The sequence below is a fragment of the Diabrotica virgifera genome, chromosome 10 (genome assembly GCF_917563875.1).
Source record: "Diabrotica virgifera virgifera chromosome 10, PGI_DIABVI_V3a".
NCBI classification, from domain to species: Eukaryota; Metazoa; Arthropoda; class Insecta; order Coleoptera; family Chrysomelidae; genus Diabrotica; species Diabrotica virgifera.
In genome coordinates this window covers 97218605-97235031 of record NC_065452.1, presented here as the reverse complement: position 1 = coordinate 97235031, position 16427 = coordinate 97218605, and positions in this window count along the sequence as shown.

Sequence of the window (16427 nt, the reverse complement as noted above, 5' to 3'; positions counted from 1 at the left end):
TGCCCTCATCCTAACATTAATAATTTTATTGATATACATAATTTTACAATTTCAAATACTGAATACTATATTAAAACGAATTCTGTTTCGACACCAAAAAAAATTGTTGTGGAAAGTCAGCAAAAATAAATTTTCGGGTATAATATCACAAGAGAGTGAGAATAAATTGAAAATAATGCGACAGTTCTTCGAAAATTTGTTGTCTGGCAATAGACACGAGAGCCCGCAGGGCTCGAGTGGCTATTGCCCAATGACAACAAATTTGAGTAAAAATGAAGCATTATTTTCTTATTTATTCTTACTGTCGTGTGATATTCGTAAGATTATTTTTTAATACGTATATTATGGATATTTTCTTAAATGTGACAGTTGTCAAAACTAAGAAACTGGTTGCTATTAAACAGAAACAATCTACTTAAAAAAAATTCTATCGGTAATTTTCTACAGTAGATAATTCTCAGTATAATTTTAATCTGATTGGACAGAATTAAACACGTGATCAAATATCTTACTATACGATTGGAAGTTAAAATCATTAAAAAATAATCTGAATGAAAAAAATTTAGAATTAAGAGAATGTAAAATAAATAGATTAGAATTTGTCAAAGTAGTATCATATAAATTTAGGAAAAATATTTTGTAATTTTATATTTCTATACACATTTTGTAATATTTTACAAATAAGTTTTTTTTGATGTTATTTTTAATAAATCTATAAAATACTTATTATGTTTTTGCATTTTTTGTTAAATTATTAATAACAAAAAATAATGGTTATTATAAAATATACTAAAATGGTTATAAAACTAATTACATATGAAGTTAGTTGAAATTTATAAATACCGCCTAGTGTCAATAATGTTTAATACATACAATAAAGGTTGAAAATAAAATAAATTAAATAACAAAATACCAATTTTGCCAAAAATTCACAAAGGGACGAAGATGTGGCAACGTCTCACCTTCACATAAAGATTAGAAGCATGTAATTTATTTAAAGCTAGGGAGGCAATTCGTATCTGACCTTTTTAGCGACAGGTAAGAAACCCTTTTTCGGGAGGCATTTCATATGCGGCCGACCGAAATGGTTATCTCAGGTAGATTTTACTAAAAGGCATTAAATTGAATTATTTATCTACTATTAAATTACAGTAGGTACCTATAACAATTAATTAATTAATTATATTATATCATTTTTAGTCACAATTGGAATTTTGACAAAAATGGCACAGGGACGTAGCTAGGGGGGGGCGGGCGGGGCGGCTGCCCCGGGCGCCAAAATTGGAGGGGCGCCAAACGGGCAAAAAAGTGAAATTTTTTTCCTAGTTCTCTAAAATATCATGACCGATTGGAGTACATTTGTCTTTGCAAATTTAGTAAAAAACAAACAAAAAACTAAATAATAATATAAATTAGAAATGAAATAGATCTACAAAAATAACAAAGGCAACGTAAACGTATGCCACGCGAGGCGCGAAGTAGTCTTGCCCTTGAGCGGTCGTATGCAGCCTGCATACGACCCTGCATAATGCAGGGTTGTTGACTCTGTGATTTGCGAGTGCGGGTGAGGTTACACGGCTCGCGCACTAACCAGACAGTCTGAGTCTGCCAGTCGTGGTGACACGTTGTGCCACAGTGATTTAAAATATTGATAGTTTTATATTTAAAACCATGTCAAAAAAACCATCCGGCTCTGAATTTCGTACAAGAGCTAAAGAAAGAGAAAAAGTAGCTCAGAAATCTTCTGCCCTGTTATCGTCATGGCTTAATGTTAACGACTCGAGAGGAAAAGGTGAGTAAGATATTTAAATTGTATGGTATTGTAATAAAAACTATTGTATTTTAGTTAATAGATACTTTTCTGCATAAGAAGCTTAACAAAACAAAATGTACCGGTAAACTTCCGTTTTTTCATATGATTTTGATTAAATTGATTAAAAAACTACGGTACATCTTGTTATTCAATTGGTATATTCGAGTTTAAAAATAAACACAATTATTAAATATTTCAATTTTAAGTTGTTTATTTTAATTTTTTTTCAGATGATGGAAGCTGCAATACAAGTGATATGTGTAAGGAACAACCGGAAGCGGTTCAAGAGGAATGTTTAACCGAGGTGGAGGCTGCCAGTTCGATGGAAGTAGACGAACTAGAAGATCTCCCATGTATAGCAATATCATTACAAGGTGATGAAGGCGAAAATGATGCAGATAGTGTTATCCAACCGTGCACTAAGACTGTTGAGGATGACGTTCCTACAGCTCTGACAATGGATGTAGCGCAAGGTGAGCATACAACTCATTTTGATATAGAATTTAAAGATCCGGGAACATGGCCTACAGCTTTATCGGATACAGAAAGGTGCTTCATAGTATCAGGCTTATCAAAGGAAGAAAGTGTAGAGCCTGATTTAAGTAACACCTTAAGAGATGGTAGAAAACTAACCAAAGACTGGTTTACAAAAACTTTGTCCGGTGGCCAGAAGATCCATCGCACATGGTTAGCATACAGCAAATCAAAAAATGCCTTATTTTGCATTCCATGTAAAATTTTTTCCTGCTCTAACTCAGAACAAAATATTTCTGCTTTGGCTAAAGAGCAGGGTTTAACTCAGTGGAAAAAATTGAATGAACGAATTCCTGAGCATGAAAATTCACTCATTCACAAAAAGTGTTTTTGCTCATGGAAATCATTGCAGTCATCATTAAATAAAGGTACTGGAATTGATAGAGAGCTACAAGACAAGATAGCGCTTGAGGAAGCGCACTGGAGAGGGGTCCTGTATGCTATCATTGATGTTATCATAAATTTAGCTAAACAAGGTAGCCCGTTACGGGGTTCTAATTCTAATGAAAGCCTGGAATTTGGGGACCCTAGATGTGGTAGGTTCTTAAATACTATAGAGTTAGTGTCTCATTATCATCCCCAGTTAAGAGAGCATATTACTCGCCATAAAAAAGGGCAAGTGAGCTACTTTTCTCCTCAGATACAGAACGAGTTTTTAGATATCATTGCTGGGAAAATCAGAGAGCACATATTTTCAGAAATAAAAGCTTCAAAATATTATTCAATAATGTTTGACTGTACACCAGATATTAGTCATTTAGAACAAATGTCTCAAGTTCTACGTTATGTAAAGATCACAGAAGAGGGTCCGGAAGTTGTGGAAAGTTTCATTGGTTTTATAACAGTTAGTGAAAAAAGTGGTTTGGCTCTGTCTGAAAAAATATTGGACAAAATACAAACTGATGGTTTAGATATAAAAAACTGTAGAGGGCAATGTTATGATAACGGATCAAACATGGCCGGCAAGTATAAGGGTGTTCAAGCTAGAATCCTAGAAGAAAGCTCTCTGGCCTTATTTGTGCCATGTGTTGCGCACTCCCTTAACTTGGTTGGTGCAAATGCTGCTAGCTTGTCAGTAGAGGCACAGACCTACTTCGGCACTCTTAATTGTCTGCACAATTTCTGTGCTTCCTCCACCAATAGATGGGAGGTTTTATCTAAACATGTCCCTCTATCTCTAAAACTACAGAGTAATACAAGATGGTCGACGAAGAAGGAAGCTGTGACTGTTGTGTATAAGCACTTAGAAAAAGTTGTAGATGCCCTCAATGAACTAAAATCCAGTACACTAACAACACCTGAAACGAAAACAGAAGCGAACTATCACCTAAAAAATGTTAGTACGTTTGAGTTTGTTGTTCTCTCCTGTTTTTGGTATAAACAATTATGCCACATTGACATCGTCAACAAGCTTCTTCAAAAGGAGGACATCACTGTAGATAGATCGGCAAGACACATCAGTCGAGTGATCACAGAATTTGAAGCTCAACGGTCAATTTGTTCAGCTGGTGCAGTGAAGGAGGCTAAAGATATTTCAGCAAAGATCAACATAGATCCACACTTCAAAGAAGTACGCAAGCGGAAAAAGAAGCGGATGTTTGACGAAAAAGCAGAAGATGAATCAAACGAACTATCAGAGGAAAAAAAGTTTGAGCTCTTAACTATACAAATTATAGACAGGATTCTTTCTGAACTGCGACAAAGATTTGAAGCCATCCAAAATGTGAATGTTTTATTTGGTTTCTTAAATGGGGCTAAATTTGAACAAATGTCTGAAAAGGAGTTAAAGACCCATGCTAACGAACTGGCTGTTACCTACAAGGATGATTTGGATCAGAGTGAGTTGGAAGTAGAAGTGGAAAGCTTCAAGTACCATGCATTGGATTTAGGCTCTAACATGAAAAAGGCTACTCCACTCGACCTTTTGGTTTATATTTGCCAAAACGGTCTCCATGATGCCTATCCCAATATAACCACAGCTTTGAAACTTTTTCTTACAATTCCCGTTTCAGTCGCATCAAATGAAAGAAGTTTTAGTAAACTGAAGATAATAAAAAACTACATCAGGAACTTGACAGGACAACAACGACTAACCAACTTGGCCATCATATCAATAGAGCACAAAATAGCTTCAGCAATATCTTTTGATGACATTGTTAAAACATTTGCAGCAAAAAAAGCCCGAAAAGTTTTATTTTAAAGTTTGTTTAGGGCTTTCATTTTGTACAAAAATGTAATTATCATCTATTTAAGAAATTAAATAATTATTATTTAATATCTTACATTGAGCAATTATTTACCATACCTTTCTCCTTTTAGACGAAGACTTCATAAATAATTGTGAAAAAAAGCAATTTATTACTTTTTTGTGGTTCATTGGTATTTAGGGTGGTTGAGTCTTTGTATGACTCATGAGGCATCTGGCCGGGGGGGGGGGGGGGGGGGCGCCAAAGTCATTTCTTGCCCCGGGTGAAATACGGCCTAGTTACGTCCCTGAAATGGCATGTTTAATAGAAAGTGATCGCGGTAAACCTTACTCGGTATTGGTATTTGAAAATTTTATTTTTTATAAAGTGAAAGTTTTAAAAAGTGCAGAAGTGTTCTGGAGGATAAAACAACTTGTAGTGCGAAATTTTTTACTATTGGTGCAACTTTTACAATATCTAGAAGTAGCCTACAACATAATCATGAACCAGATTGTCAGAAGTTAGATCGAAAAATTATTTCTAACTATTGTAAACGTAAAGCCAAAGAGAATATTGAAAAACCAGCAAAAATTATACGCGAAGCGCTTGCAGCTAATTTGTCTGACACAAATACTACGATTGTTGTCAGTTACATAAGAAAAAATATATAATTATCGGCGAAAAATGATGCCTGGTCGACTTACTTCCAATATTGATGAGGTTCAAGAATTTGTGAAGAGGTGTGCTCAAAAAATAACCAAGACCAAGAGGGAAAATTTCCTCTTTATAAACTGTGTCAAAAGTAGGATAATTGTATTTAGTTGTGAAACAAATATAAGACTTTTAGCCACATTGAATTTTATTATATGGATGGCACATTTTCTTACTGTACCACATATTATTTGCAATTATTCACTATTCATGGACTAATTAATGAGCATTATATTTCTTTATTATACTGTTTACTGCCAAACAAAAAAACAGAAATTTACAATATTTTTCATTCGTTAAAATCAGAAATTTTTAAAGATCTCAAAATTGAGTTTAATGCTAGTAAAATTTTTGAAGATTTTGAAAAGGCTATACATAATGCAATCATTGAAATGTGTCCGAACACTGAAATACATGGTTGTAAATTTCACCTACACCAAGCTTGGTATAGAAATGTTTTGGTTTCCTGAATCAGAATATAAAAATTATTCTGTAGGAGGCAAGTGGCTCAAACATACTTTTGGCCTTACCTATAAAACCAGAAGACGTATCAGCTTGTTTTGTGTTTGATTTAATGTCATGCAAACCAGAAAATGAAATTTAAGATAGATATTATGTTGATAAGACGAAAATGCCATTTTCTCCCCATATTTGTGGACAGAGGCAAATTCTTCTGCTATTCGTATTACGAATGCTTGCGAATCTTTTCATTCGCATTTTAATTTATCGTTTTGTAATACGCATCCATCCATATATATTTTCTTTAAAAAAATTAAAGAATTTTAGGTAGATACGTCTGTTAAAATTTAAAGTTTGCATATTGCAAAACCTATCAAAAATAAACAAGTTAAACTGAAATTGAAAAATGTAGTAAATTTATTAATAAGATATCAGTCTAATCAAATGACTAGAATGGATTTTGTAAAGTGTCTGTCTTATTATAGTAAATATTAAATAATAATTTATACGTCTTGCATATTATCTATATTATAAACTATTATTATAATGTAAGGAAATTAATGTCTTGTGTTCGGATTTCGGATGCTTTCATAGACATTCTTAAATTAAACCTATATTTTTATTTTATTACCTGAGTGAGTTGGTGAGGAAAATACCTACCGGATTAATAGGAACCTTTAAATTTGGTGAGGAAAATACCTGTCGGATTATATGTTTTTACTGGTTGGTGAGGAATTTACCTCCGCCCTGTGTTTTGTAAATAAAATTTGCTATTTTAGTGGCCGATGGTATGTTAGTGATAAGCCCTTGAAAAACGTCAACCTCACCACCCAAAATCATCATCACCTCCACTTTTCACCCTCCGTAACTCCAGAACCGTTGATTTTATAACAATTATGTATAGGACCTTTTTTTATGAAATTTTGTTAAATTTTATGTAGAACATTTTTGTATAGAACATTGTTTATCCTAAAGCATAGATTTAGAAATATTGACGAAAAACGTAAAAAACTACTAATTTACCGACTTCTCCCCCATCTTCCCCATCTCTCCCCGCCCTCCAAACCGGACGCTCAAAATGAACAATATGTGGACCATATAGAACAATTTGGTATAATTTTTTAAAATAAGGACTCAAACATTTTTTTCCATAAGTGGTTTCCACAGATTATAATTTCAAAATTTCACCCTGTATTATGTATTATTCATAATATACCATACATGATGTAGTTCGATGAAATCAGGTTGTTAAGCAACTTTTAAAAATATATAGGGTGTTTCATTAAAAATAAAGCTTATGGACTATGCTAGTCTAGACTTGCGTGAATCACCCTGTACAATCAAATTTAGGTTTAAAATGCGTATATTTATATTTAAAAATGGACGCGTCTTGGCGTTTTTTAAAATTGTTTAAAACAAGGACAGAAATAATTTTGCTCCATAAGTGCCTTCTACCCTATACAGGGTGAGTCATGAGTCATGAGGAACTGTACATGCTCCTACCTCGTATAGAGGCGCCTATGGGGAATACCAAATGACCATTAAAAAGTGTCTGCTCCCATTGTTTAATAATATACAGGGCGAGTTTCGCATTTTGACAGAAATTTGTATTCGTCATAATTTTTGAACGGTCAGATCGATGTGTCTCTTATTTTAGTCAATCGTTACACTATTACCACCTAATCAACTGATTTATTCAGACTAGAAAAAAATCAGGTCCAGCTTTAAAAAATTAGTTCGTTTCTGTCTTAGAAAAAATTTCACCCTGTATACGCTTTTTGAAAACTCTAATATGAATTTTACAAATTAGACAAATAGGTAATTAAAATGGCTTATTTATTTTTTCCCCACACGATTACTTAATTTTTTATAAAAAAAATCAAATTTGACTATGAATTAAAAGTTTGGTAAAGTGAACCATAGATTTAAAAAAATTAACTTTTATTACAAAAATTAATTTATTTTAAACAAATATTTAATTTATTTTACCACCCAATCGACTGATTTATTCAAACTAAAAAAAAAATCAGGCCCGGATTTAAAAAATTTGTTCGTTTTGGTCTTAGAAAAAATTTCACCCTGTATACGCTTTTTGAAAACTCTAATATGAATTTTACAAATTATTGTAATTATTGATTCTTATTTTACTTATAAATATAGTAGGTATAAAGAAATGTACTATTTTATTTGTAAATAAGCCACAATTCAAGTTAAAAATAAAATTTCCCAAACAGCACAAGTACATCCCTGGGACGTACCCGGGATGTACCACTAGGACATTCGTACGTCCTGAGGACGTACGTTTCAGGTCCTGGGACATCCTCGGGACGTGCCGACTAAAACCTCCTTGGGACGGTCGTCCAAAACCTCCTTGGAACCTCCGACCAAACCTTTTTAGGGCATTATGTAAAATGTTTTCAGAAATTTTAAACATGGCGTTTAATTACTATTTAAACAATGTTGACAAAGCCTAAAATTATTTTGCATAGGTTAAATTTGATTCCGCTCATGCAATGCCGTTTTTTCGAGAATTTTGCTAGCTTGAATATTAAGCTAGTCTGATATCTCTCCTGAAGTGGGGTTAAGGGGTGAAAAATTATTAAGGTGGTAATAAATTAGTTTAACATGGGTGAAAAATTATTGCATAGGTTAAATTGGATTCCGCTCATGCAATGCCGTTTTTTCGAGAATTTTGCTAGCTTGAATATTAAGCTAGTCTGATATCTTTCCTGAAGTGGGGTTAAGGGGTGAAAAATTATTAGGGTTGTAATAAATTAGTTTAAATTGGGTGAAAAATTATTGCATAGGTTAAATTGGATTCCGCTCATGCAATGCCGTTTTATCGAGAATTTTGCTAGCTTGAATATTAAGCTAGCGTGACATCTCTCCTGAAGCGGGGTTAAGGGGTGAAAAATTATTAGGATGGTAATAAATTAGTTTAACATGGGTGAAAAATTATTGCATAGGTTAAATTTGATTCCGCCCATGCCATGCCGTTTTTTCGAGAATTTTGTTAGCTTGAATATTAAGCTTGCGTGACATCTCTCCTGAAGCGGGGTTAAGGGGTGAAAAATTATTAGAGTGGTAATAAATTAGTTTGACATGGGTGAAAAAATATTGCATAGGTTAAATTTGATTCCGCTCATGCAATGCCGTTTTATCGAGAATTTTGCTAGCTTGAATGTTAAGCTAGCGTGACATCTCTCCTGAAGCGGGGTTAAGGGATGAAAAATTATTAGGGTAGTAATAAATTAGTTTAACATTGGTGAAAAATTATTGCATAGGTTAAATTGGATTCCGCTCATGCAATGCCGTTTTATCGAGAATTTTGCTGGCTTGAATATTAAGTGGGTATTAACATCTTTCCTGAAGTGGGGTTAAGGGGTGAAAAATTATTAGGGTGGTAATAAATTAGTGAAAAATTGGTGAAAAATTATGGCATAGGTTAAATTGGGTTTTGCTCATGTGGCCATGCTAGAAGGTACCTCACGGATCGCTTGACACCGTGTGGTTGCGAATATTTTATCGAGGTTTAGTCTTCTATTATATGGAGTTTTAGAGCTCTCTAAAAATTTGAAAAAATTCAAAAAGTGATATCTATTGAACACCAATCATCATGATTTTTGTTAAATGTTTTTAAACCAGTAGATTTTTCTGTAGAAATAGTTGAAAAATTGCTCAAATTTTTCAAAAATTTGTTTGCAGTCTCCAGAGAGTACCAAAGAGTGTAGCGGAGTAAACAGGATACTGGGAAACTGAAATTATATTTTTATGGAATCTTAATACAATTTACTATTCATAATAAAAATAGTAAATTACTTTATGGATTTAAATTAAAATAAACTTAAAAAAATTCACAAGTAATATTGATTTACTTTACATGCGTTAGGATTTGAAAAAAGTTTGATGTAAAGGAGGGGGAGGGGGCTGGCGTCTTTGTTTAGAAATTAGGTTGGCACCTTTTTTAGGATTTGGGTTGGCGCCTTTTTTATGAGCCAGTCCGGGCCTGGTATGAGTGTTTAAAAAAATAAAATAAAATGGAATGACTGATAATGTAATTGTTTCGACAATTGATGTATTAACAAAAATCGGGTATAAGGCGATATATACAATTATTAAATTAGGCACTGTTACAGATCATTCCTTAAAATTAAACCGACCAAATAAAAAATTGGGTAGGGTTGACACTGCTGCAAAAGACGTTATTCAACGAACAGTTTACAATTTTTACAAAGAAAATAGAGTTCCTACTCAGAGCCGTGCGGTACATCTTTTCAATATGATACAAATCTTCGAAATGCCGCCCCCTAAATATGTATTATTGAAACTTAATACTAGTATTTATTTTTATTAAATGAAATTACACAAAATTAACGAAAACTTTTATTTTAAAAACAAAACATACTTTAAATTAAATGAAATAATATGTATCAACATTAAATATCATTTATGAAAATTACAATTTTATCCTTTTGATTTTAATTTTGGCAAACTCGTCAATCAGATTGGTGTAGTCTAAAGTAGCAGCTAGTGAGGACTCTATTGAAATAAGTGCTAATTTTTTTAGTTTTGTTTGTCTTATGGAGCTTCGTAAATAGTTTTTAATCATTTTTAATTTTGAAAAACTTCTTTCCCCAAGCTACCGAGACAGAGAGTGTTAATAAAATTCTTAGGGCCGGTACTTTCTGCACCTCGCATGACAAAATTCCTGTAACCGGGTTTTAATCGGAACAGATAATACCGGCCCTTAGTAACTATATTTGTGTATAAAGAAATTAGGTTATTTTGGCACAAATAGTTCAAAACCTCTAAAGGTTTCACGGAGTATGGTATCATTTGGGATAAATCATGCAATAAATCTTCTAGAAAATCATTTGCCTCTATATCCGATTCTTTTTCTATGAAAAGTATTGATTGAATATTTTCTAGTATTTTTCTAGTATTTTATCATCTTTCCCTTTTCTTATATTTCCCTCAATTTAAAAATATCATATAAAAATTTTAAATTTTAAAATTAAAGGCAATGTTTAAAATATAGATGAAAAAATTTACTTTAAATTTGTCTTTCTCTGTTGAGAGCTAATCCACAGATCAAATTGACGCATTTTTCTCTTGCCTCAATATTCGTTTTCAGCAGAAAATTCGGAACTTATTTAGATTTAAAATTTTCTGCAATTTCATTATCAGTAATTTTCATTTGGTCATAGACAAATTGTCAGTAAATTTTCATTTTTTCCATAGTTTGACATTTTTACACAATCTGACAAAGGACATCGCACACATCTTATGGAAAATATAATGTCACTCAAATTCAATAAAATTTATACGAATAGATTCGTTTTAAATTAACGGTCAAATCTTATCATTGCGCCAACTCCATATTTTCAATAATAAGAGCAGAAATTGATATAAATAAATCTGAAATCAAATGGATACGTACATAAGTTAGAGAGAGAAAAAATATTTTATAATACCCAAATTGTCGGTACTCCATAAATCAGCGGATTAGTTTCACTAATCCGCTTAGGCCCAGCGGGGTTTAAGCTCTTTTGAATAGCACCCAGAGCAATAGTGATTGTAACTGACAGTTTTACTGACTCCAAAAATGTGATTTCGATAAACTTTAATTGCAATTTGCGCCGTAATTAATCATAATTAAGAGTTGGCGCAATGATAAGATTTGACCGTTAATTTAAAACGAATCTATTCGTATAAATTTTATTGAATTTGAGTGACATTATATTTTCCATAAGATGTGTGCGATGTCCTTTATAGTTACATGTTGCAACATCTTCGAGACTGAATTTATATAAAATAAAATATCATGCCAAAGAACTACACCGCATATAAATTTATATTTTTTAATATTTTTAATATTTTTTACTAATCCTCGTGCTTTGACTTTAGTTTCTGAATTATTGTTGACGTCTTCTATTATTTCGAATAAGGCATTATGTATTTCACAAAATTGAAATCTTAGAGGTTTCAATGCATCTGTTCGACTTAACCATCTAGTACTCGACGGTTTTAGTGTTAGTTGTGAAACATGTTTTTTCAGAACTTCCCAACGCTTTGTAAAACCAGAAATAAAGTGTACAGTTCTTGTATAATACAAAAAGTTTGTTATTTCTGTAGAAGAAGACGCTGCGTCATTTATGACTAGGGTGGCATGCGCAGGGCACGTAAAACGCCCTCGGATATTTTTCAAATATTCTGTTTTGCACACTCTTTCTTATTCCTTTCATATTAACCCCGTGATCATAACCTTGTCCTCTGAGCCGTTTTAAATCAAGAACTATTTTTTCCAAATTTTTCAAAATATGTAAGTTCTGTTAAACCTTTACCAGTTAAATATTTTCGGCTGACACTTAGTCCTATATATACTTTTAATTATTGAATGGCTCAATTTGTATTTTGATTTACTGATTATGCCGCCCCCTTGTGATGCCGCCTGATGCGGCTGCCTCACCGCATCATAGCACCGCACGGCCCTGGCCTACTTTAGAACTTATTCGTGAAAAATTAAGAGATTATCCTGAATATAATTATAGGTACATCTCACTGGCGAAGCGTCCATGTAACCACTGTTACCATTGGTAACAGTTTAAAATCTTGCAAATAAATATGTATTTTATGACGATGAATAATTCCATTTATTATTTTATTTTATTTTTACCAATAGAAATATATTATTATATTATGTGTTAATAGTACCTAATTCAGTAAATAGCCAGACACACGAAAATATTGGCGAGTTTATGTGACTCAGTTGCACTTTATTATATTCTGTTACCAGTGTCATTTTGTGGTGACAATGAATGGTTATCTCGCTGTCGCTCGGGCGGCTCGGGACCGGCTAGTGTGAAAATTTTGAAGGAGCGATGGGCGTAAGCGCGCTGTGTATATCAGTAGGGCTGTTACGAGATTTAAATTTGCTAACAGTACCTATAATAAAAAGTGTGCGTGCAGTTCACCATGGATGAGTGTCGCTGCGTAATCGATCAACTACTTGAAAAGTAATTCCGATTGAAAAATAAAATGAGATTATTGAAAAGGAAAGACCTATTTTAAACAATTTAAAAAAGGAATTTAAAAAATTAGCTCGATATTTTAAATTTAGTTGGTACAGTGAAAATCCTTGGTTATGTGGTTGCAAGAAAAATAGACTGTATTGTTGGCCATGTCTTCTGGTTTTTGATGGCTACATGTAAGATGTATACCCAATTTGATTCAGTTTGGCAAAACAAAAATCAAAAGTTCTCTTAACCAAGCATTTAAAGCAAATATTGCTAAACATAATGAGTTTGTTAAAAAAATAGATAGGTACTCGTATATCCTTAGCTCACTTAGAATAAATATGTACCGTATGTTTTTTGGCCGAACAAGAATTAGCGTTTCGTGGTCATTTTGAGGGCGACGGCTCTGACATTCGAGGCAATTACAGGGAATTGTTAACATTAATTGCCAAAAAAGATCAAAAATTTTGCCAACATCTAGAAACATCAACTGTTTTTCCGAGAGTTTCAAGTGATATACAAAATTATATTATTGAAGCTATATGTACCTATTACATTTAGCCATATCTTCATTTTTTTAAATAAGATTTTTTGCATCTGGTTTTGGTAACACTTTAGAAAAAGTCACGCGTCGCCACTGGTACATCCGTACATCTTTGGAAACACTGCGCGAGATTTTGATAAGTTGTGGAATTAGATATAGGAAACTAGATAATCGCATGGTAATAATGGAATCTCGGCGTATCGTTGAACTTGAACTTCGACGACAGTATTTGAGTAAAATAAAACAGTATCGCAATTCAAACAGAAATATAATCTATTTAGACGAAACCTGGTTCGATAAGCATGATGTTGTCAAGTACGGCTGGGTTGACAACACAAACAATTGTGCGTTAAATGCACCGTGTTCGGGACTCGGGAGGAAAACGTGTTATTAATCTTCATACTGGAAGCAAAGATGGTTGTGTATCTAATGCGTTGCTATTGTCGGCCAAAAATATAACAAAGTCTTCTGCCGATTATCACGAAGATAACAGCCGATTTATTTGAAAAGTGGTTTGTCGACCAGCTCTTACCTAATATTCGGCCGAATTCAGTGATTTTTATGGATAATGCGTCGTATCATTTTCGCATATTAAATAAAATACCTAATAATAACACGAAAAAGGATAAAATTTTAAAATTTATGCAACTTAAAAACATCACTGTTCCTAAAAAGATTCCAGTAAAGAAAGAATGAATTATAATGGTCAAAAGTCGGAATTTTAAACACCATTTGCAGCAGGCGTTTGCATATAATTTTTCAGGTTGCCAACTGCCTAAATTGAAGTTTAAACGTTTAGTTTCAAGATTCTGTAGAGTAGTCCGTAGTCGGATCTTATTTCAATGTAGACCATTGTTCGTATTTGTTAATTATACGCGACCCTGTGCGGCGCGCCCGCGCCCGTGGCTGCTAAACATTCGAGTGGAAGCGCATAATTTACAATTAAACAGTTTACTGTTCTTACGATGTCAGTTGGACCAGTATAAAAACAAAATTCGACACCGATTGTCGGCGCCGTTTGTACAACATAGGCGGCGCAATAGAAATTAATGAGTAAACTTTTATTTTTAAATTCTGGTTCAATATTTGTTAAACAGTAATAATGTTGTTAATTGTTCACATTTCTTTATGAAATTGACACCAAAGATAATTAAAAATACATAATACAAATGAAATTGAACATGCTTATTAATTTGAGAACTAAAGAAATAAGACTACACTGTGAATATACACATAAAATACATGAAAACGAACAATTCGTCTTCCAGTCGAATTGTCTTAATTCATGACTAATGGAGAGATCACTTTTACTACTGTACATGCGACATATTTTTGACAAGTTGAAATATATCACTATCCGTGTGTTCAGAACTTGATTCGACACTTGTTGTGTTTATAACTACCACACCAATATTGGAAAAAAAGTGAAAGGCGCAATTTACACAACAGTTATCAGACCAATAATGACATAAATACGCGGCAGAAACACGACTTGATACAGAAAGGACAGAAAGAATGCTAGAAACAGCAGAGATGAAAATACTTTGAAAAATCAATGGGATATGGGAAGAGCTAGAAGTGCAGATATACGACAGATATGCAAGGTGGACAACATTAATAACTGGGTAAAAAGCAGAAGAGTATAATGGAACAACTACATGAGCCAAATGACAAAAAACAAAGTAGTAAGGACGGCGAGAGACGGTTCCCCAATAGGAAGACGATCAGTTAGGTCTGTATCCCGCGTATGAAAAAAAAAGTTGATTAATAGTAAACTGAAAATTTGTTAATAGCTTAAACGGTGTCTAGTCGGATAAACTGTGATATAATATGAGAACACTGTAACAGGGGCAGTTTTAATTGTGGAACAGGTTAAAAATTTGGAACGGTCAGACTTAAACTCTCCGAACAGAGATTAAACTCTCATGCAAAAATCAGACTGCTATTTATCACCTGTCAAAATTCCTGTCATTTGACATATTCTACATGTTCCACTCATTAAAACGCCCATGAGAGTTTAATCTCTGTTCGGAGAGTTTAAGTCTGTTCTGTCGGACAAAATACATGTGCCGTTTTCGTGGTCTGGCCGTTCCAAATTTTTAACCTGTTGCACAATTAAAACTTCCCCTATTCCAGTGTTCCCATATATCAAAGTTTCTCCAACTAGACACCCTTAAGCTATTAAAAAAATTTCAGCTTGCTATTAATCAACTTTTTTTTCATACGCGGGATCCAAATCTAAGTGGGAAGACCACGAAAACGATGGAATGACAACTTACTGGAGGCACATTGAAAAACAGAGTCATGTCTACACAAGAAGAAGAAGAAGAAGGAAAAGAAGAAGACATTAATATTGGTGACAAAGCAAGATAATATTTTTATTTTACTTGAACTTGAGCTACACAATTTTTCCAAATGTCACTTTTGACTTGTAAGTATATATATTGTATTAAAACAGAAAATAGTGAAGAATTACAAAGAATGATGGAAGCACTAGATAGTGAATCGACAAAGATGGGACTGAACATCGCTTACAGTAAAACAAAAGCCATGACCAATCAACAAGGAGAACCAATAATTACAGTGACACAAACAAGAATAAAGGAAGTAAAAGAGATATTCTAGGACAAATCACTAAATTAAATAAAAAAAATCAGACCGAAGAAATAAAAAAAAATGATAAGATTGGCCTGGGCATCACTCGGAAAACTGTCTTTTATTCTAAAGAAAAAAAAATACCCCCAATACCTAAAATCAAAAGTCTTCAATCAATGTACACTTCCTCTCCTCATATATGGCTCTTAGACATGGACACATACAAAGGAAAATATGGAAAAAATAAAAATATGAAACATGAAAAATTCCATTAATTACATTATCCAATCAGCGGACTGAGCAAATTGACGTCATTAAATCTCGCATAATATATGGGACATCCTGTATAAACAATACAGTTATTAAAATTTAAAATTGATCATTAAGAGTATATAATACTTACAAATGCAATTTAATGTGCTTATTCATTTTTTAAGTACTAAAGAAATGAGACAAAAAATGTATTATAAAAATAAAATAATTGTAAGTTATGACGACGACACTGTTTATATAGTGTGTATATTGCTTGCCGCCTTTGAAACATGAGAAGGTATTTTGACCAGATAACG